Raw genomic sequence first — 6,693 nt, forward strand, 5'->3', positions numbered from 1 at the left:
CCTTCCAGGCTCAACTGTGGAAGATGGAACGTTGTCCTCTCCCTCCTATCCCATGGAAGGCTTTATCCAACCTATATTACCCAATTCCTGTGAGCGTGTCTCTACCTACCCAAACAGATCAGACACTTCTAACAGAACACCACGCCTCGGCTGAGGAGCCAATCGGAGAGCTGAACTCGCACCACATGACCTGATGATTTAAAACACAGCTCTTCCAGATCGGTGATCACACACCAGGGCGGTGATCACACACCAGGGCGGTGATCACACACCAGGGCGGTGATCACACACCAGGGCGGTGATCACACACCAGGGCGGTGATCACACACCAGGGCAGTGATCACACACCAGGGCAGTGATCACACACCAGGGCGGTGATCACACACCAGGGCGGGTTTGAAACGCGTAGATACATTGAGAAATACCGCCAGTACTGTTGATAGTCCTGATTTTCTTCTGACAGTAGCAGTGGCTTGTTGTGGATTTTACTGCTCCCTGTCAGCCCGTAGGGATGACCTTTAGGATGTGGGGGGGGTCAAATCTGACCTCGAGTGATGAGTGTTATTTCACTTATTTATCCTTTCCCCTCATTTAGCTTTTGTCAGCCCTGCCCCCCCCCCCCCCCCCCAGCCTGTTCTGAAGCACATCTCGGTGTACCACCTGAAGACTAGTGTCCCCAGACTGAAGACTTCCTTACTGTTAGCAATAGAACTCAGAGGCCAAACCCTCATTCACATTGGTTTCTGTCTGATCAGACATACAGGGTTCCACTAAAACAATTCTGGGGATTCTTAGTAATTCTAGAATTCTGGTTTGGAATGTTGACCCAAGGTTCTCTCCTTCTAGAACTGACGGTCCTTTCTCTACTATTTAATTTCTTACAACTTTCAGCAACTTTTTTTTTTGTTTGCGTCAGATGATTTCTTGGACCTGGGGAGGGATGACGAGGGTGGAGCAACATGTTGGGGTCTAAATCGTAAAATCAGGAAAACTTCTGGGCGTCGAGTGGGATGGGGAAGGGGATTTAAGGTGAGGGAGGGGGGGTCCATATTGAATCGTATAACAGTTAAAATACCTAGGTTGCTATCTTGATCTGAAGTTGATATAGCTAGAGATATAATGTTCGTTGTGTGCTGTGTTCTTAATAACGATAGATTTGAATTATGACGTGATTCTAGCTATTAAAACGGCAGACCGCTGGGGGGGGGGTGGGGCTACACTAACCTGAGAAAAAAAACATGTAACTCAGCTTCACGTAAATCAGGCATCAATGTCAGATTCACTGTGATATCCTATTTACTCACCTGCATGGAAGGTTGGGGGGTTTTGGGCCCGGGATGCGTTCTGAATGGCACGCTAAGCCCTGTGGACCCTGGTCTAAAATAGTGTACTATATAGGGATTAGGGCCCTGGTCTAAAGTAGTGCACTATATAGGGATTAGGGCCCTGGTCTAAAGTAGTGCACTATATAGGGATTAGGGCCCTGGTCTAAAGTAGTGCACTATATAGGGAATAGGGCCCTGGTCTAAAATAATGTACTATATAGGGCCCTGGTCTAAAGTAGTGCACTATATAGGGATTAGGGCCCTGGTCTAAAGTAGTGCACTATATAGGGAATAGGGCCCTGGTCTAAAATAGTGTACTATATAGGGCCCTGGTCTAAAGTAGTGTACTATATAGGGCCCTGGTCTAAAGTAGTGTACTATATAGGGCCCTGGTCTAAAATAGTGTACTATATAGGGCCCTGGTCTAAAATAGTGTACTATATAGGGCCCTGGTCTAAAGTAGTGTACTATATAGGGCCCTGGTCTAAAGTAGTGTACTATATAGGGCCCTGGTCTAAAGTAGTGTACTATATAGGGCCCTGGTCTAAAGTAGTGTACTATATAGGGAATAGGGTGTCATTTGGAACAGAGCTCCAGTGTAAGTAGATATGTTTGTGCTGGCTGAGTTGCATTAGGCCCTGTGATTTGGTGTGTGTGTCCCCCCAGTGTGTATGTATGCTAGGGTTTGCATGGTGTTCCTATTGCCCTACAGTCACGCACTATCCTTTTGCCAAACACCTGGAATTATTGTTGGGAGAGGTAGTGATTTAAGTCTTAGAAAATTGAACCAAGATATTATTTTTAAGCAATACGGTCCGAGGGGATTGTGGTATATGGCCAATATACCACGGTTAAGGGCTTTTCTTAGGCACGGCGCAACGCGGAGTGCCTGGATACAGCCCTTAGCCGTGTTTATATTGGCCATATACCACAAACCCCCAAGGTGCCTTGTTGCTATTATAAACGAGGTGGTTCTGAATGCTGATTGACCCGACCACCATATGTGGAATATCAGACCGTATAAAACGGTTATGACAACATGTATTTTTACTGCTCTAATTACGTTGGTAACCAGTTTATAATAAAGCCCGAGGTGTGGTGTATATGGATATTTAAATGACACCTATGTTCCTCTTAGTGCACTCGTTTCGCCACCTAGGGAGTCTCTGGCCAGAGGTAGAGGCCACTCGTTTCGCCACCTAGGGAGTCTCTTGCCAGAGGTCGAGGCCACTCGTTTCGCCACCTAGGGAGTCTCTTGCCAGAGGTCGAGGCCACTCGTTTCGCCACCTAGGGAGTCTCTGGTCAGAGGTAGAGGCCATTCGTTTCGCCACCTAGGGAGTCTCTGGTCAGAGGTAGAGGCCATTCGTTTCGCCACCTAGGGAGTCTCTGGCCAGAGGTAAAGGCACTATATCAGACAAGGTGTCATGCATCTAACGACAACCAGGGTTTGGCAAGGGATAAGTGTTTTTTTAAATTAATTTAGACCGTGACGAACCTAACCGCAACAGAAATTAAGTTAAGATGTATTTGCACAGACACTTCATACACACATGCATACAACCAACGCCAGCAGACTGCACACAGCTCACACGGATGAGTGCTTACACAAGGAGAATCAACTTCCATTATCCACCTTGTTGAAGGAATGTAATTGCATGTTTTCTTTCTGTGCTATATTGGGTTTTCAATGCGGTATTGTTCACTCAATGTTTTGCCACTTCCTTATCAGCACTATTGAGATTATGCGCTTAGATTTTTTATTTTATTTTTATTTTTAAGAATTCACCTACCCACAATGCATCACATTCACAGCATCCTTTAAAATCTAAAAAAAAAATTACAATTTTTTTTTTTAGGAGAAAATGATATTTTTAGTTTTGACATTTTTTTTCTTGAGGAAGTGCAGGGGTGTGTACTGTCTGGTAATATGCTCAGTTGAAAAATATACAGGATAAAAACATTATAGTGATTTCATGTGGAGAGTTGGAAAATAAACACATTCGGTAGATTAGCATTGAAAACGTGACCATCGGTCGAGAAATCAACTAATAAAGTGGATGGAGAAAGAAAAAAAAAAACGTTTAGAATTCATAGAATGAAAATGTAAAAGTTGTTTGCTGAGCAGTTAGCTGAAATTCATTGTTTATTTCTCACTTTGTTGGTGAACTGCTTACATTCACTTTGTCATTTTCTAATTTGTTTATTTTTTTTTTCAAACGCTTCCGCATGTTAATTATTATGTTGTCTTTTTAAAATGTTTTTGTTATCTTCAACCTAGGTATTATGGAAGCCTTTTCTCCTTTCTGCTACATGACTGAAAAGATGGTTCGATTGATATGCCCTTAAGACACAGATCTAGGATCAGCTTGCCCTCCCTTTAAATCCTGACCTGTAACATTTTAATGGGGCAAAACTGATCACAGATCAATCTCTGGGTTGAGTGGAGCCTAAACTGGTGACAGTTTGACTGACCGACACTGTGTGAGGAAGCGATAGATGTACAATTTGTATGTCCTCATCAGTCACAGCTTGTTCTGTGGATCCACTGTTTCCCCTGGTTGAGCAGAACCAAACTGGTTTGAGGTAAACAAAATCAGAATTTACAGAGCTGTTTCTATTTCAAACTTAATGCCTAAACTTTCATTTTTGGAAGGGCATCTGTAACTCATCTTTAAAAATAATATATATATATATTTTACTTGATATGCTAGCTATGAGGACCCTAGTCATTGCACATGTTTATATAGAAAATCATCCCCTATGGCTATATTGTCCTTCCTGACGTGATGTCTCGGTAGGTTAACCCTGTGAGGATGCGGGCCATGACTTTGTACAATGTCATAGCTTGTTATTATGTTCAATCTGCAAAATTGTGATTTTTCATGGTCTGCAAAATGGTGATTTTTCCATGGTCTGCAAAATGGTGATTTTTCCATGGTCTGCAAAATGGTGATTTTTTCATGGTCTGCAAAATGGTGATTTTTTTCATGGTCTGCAAAATGGTGATTTTTCATGGTCTGCAAAATGGTGGTTTTTCATGGTCTGCAAAATGGTGATTTTTCATGGTCTGCAAAATGGTGATTTTTCATGGTCTGCAAAATGGTGATTTTTCATGGTCTGCAAAATGGTGATTTTTCCATGGTCTGCAAAATGGTGATTTTTTCATGGTCTGCAAAATTGTGATTTTTTTCATGGTCTGCAAAATGGTGATTTTTTTCATGGTCTGCAAAATGGTGATTTTTCATGGTCTGCAAAATGGTGGTTTTTCATGGTCTGCAAAATGGTGATTTTTCATGGTCTGCTAAATGGTGATTGTTCATGGTCTGCTAAATGGTGATTTTTCATGGTCTGCTAAATGGTGATTTTTCATGGTCTGCTAAATGGTGATTTTTCATGGTCTGCTAAATGGTGATTTTTCATGGTCTGCTAAATGGTGATTTTTCATGGTCTGCTAAATGGTGGTTTTTCATGGTCTGCTAAATGGTGGTTTTTCATGGTCTGCTAAATGGTGGTTTTTCATGGTCTGCTAAATGGTGGTTTTTCATGGTCTGCTAAATGGTGGTTTTTCATGGTCTGCAAAATGGTGATTTTTCATGGTCTGCTATGGCTTTGGACACGTTGCCCTTTGGTTGACATGCAAAATGTATTGACGTTGGTAAGAGACTAAGCTTGTCATTGATCTAACATGGACAGTAAGTAACAGTAATAGGCTATTATAGGAGTCTATGCACTTTGGTCCTCTAAAGGGAAATGGTTGTCCACAGAACAAGTGTTCCAAACTGACATTTTGAGACTAAATAAATGTTGGAAAACATTTGCTAAAGAACTTTTGCCTCTACGTCACTAACGAGTGGGACGAGCATTTATAAAATCAGAAGTCCTCTCCTTGTTTTTGTTTTTTCTCTCGACTTCTGCGTGCAGTCTACCAACAGACTTCCAGAAAAGTAAAATAAAAATAAAAACACAAAATAAACAAATATATTTTATATTTATGAAGAAAAAAACAAAAGTGCCAATCCTGACCAACTAAAGACTTGAGGGTGATTTACATATAACTTTTGACTTGATTCATTTAATTTTCTTAATATTTCCTTGAATGTGCACACGTTTTGTGCAAAAAACATTGCTGCTCTATTTTCCTCATCTTATAGTTCCTTGATGTGGCTTCTCTGAAAGTGGCATTCTCTACTGCTTTTGCACTGTGGGATTGGGTCAGAAGTCATTTTAAATCGGCAAAAAAAAACTAATAATTTATTCCATCATGCTGATCCGTCTAACTAAATATTGATGCTCTCTTCTTTTGATTTTTTTTTTTTACAGTGGAATTCATTTGTTGATTTCACTGTGCAGACCTCACACTGCAGCTGTGGGATAGACAGCCTAGACGTTCGTTAGAAAGATGCAGGGCCATCAAGTGTAATTTTAGCCTGAGGCAAAGACTGCACTGCACATTTATTAGGGCCCTGAGTTTTTCCTAGTCAGGTCACATGGTCTGGAAAAGCTCCCGGCCCTGTTTATCAGGTCAGTTATCGTATCAGGCCAATACAGGGCCACGTTCAGTGGCCAAACGTTGCAAAAGGAAATGCCAACGTTGTTCCATATTTAACATGTCATGTTTGTTTTTTACATAGAAATATTTCTATCTGAACGTTTTGAAAATGTTGCGTTCCTGCTGAACGTGCCCCGGGGTTTCTCCACCTAAACTACCATGTTTGCACATAATGAGTCAAACCCATCTTATCACAAAGAACTAAACAGCCAATTCAAAATGGACACTACTCACCGAAGTTTTTTACATTTTATTTTTACATAATTTTTTCTTTCTTGATTTTGAGCAGCTATACCATTACATGGATATGGATGGTTCTAGAATGTTTCAGTGGCATAATCTTCTTGGCTGTCCAGACCCAGTCAATCAACCAAAACAACCAATCACTTGTCCTGAGACTTCGCTCAGCTATTTCTTGATTTAGCACAAGGACTCAGAGACACTTGCCTTGAGATGGGAAGCTAAATGGAAGCTACGTTATTGGCTGAGAATGAACAACCTAAAAAGTAACGCAATAAATATTCTCCAGAAGTCGGCCATCCCAAGAGGTTTAACCTGCGTCCCGAAGTGCTCCCTATTTAATGAACAACTTTTGACCAGGAGTCCATGAAGTTCTGGTTAAAAAATAGTGCACAATATACCCCCACAGTGGAGGTGTAATAATACCCATAAAACCTAGTGGTCAAACGGAAATAATTCTAATCGGGTTTTTTTCCAACCATTTTATTTTTTACCCATAGGCGATTTTTAGAAACACTTAAAATAAGGTCTGTGTTTTGTGTCGGCTTTACCCCGGGGTGACGTGTTGATAACCGTGTA

The sequence above is a fragment of the Oncorhynchus clarkii genome, chromosome 32, assembly GCF_045791955.1.
Source record: "Oncorhynchus clarkii lewisi isolate Uvic-CL-2024 chromosome 32, UVic_Ocla_1.0, whole genome shotgun sequence".
Taxonomy (NCBI): Eukaryota; Metazoa; Chordata; class Actinopteri; order Salmoniformes; family Salmonidae; genus Oncorhynchus; species Oncorhynchus clarkii.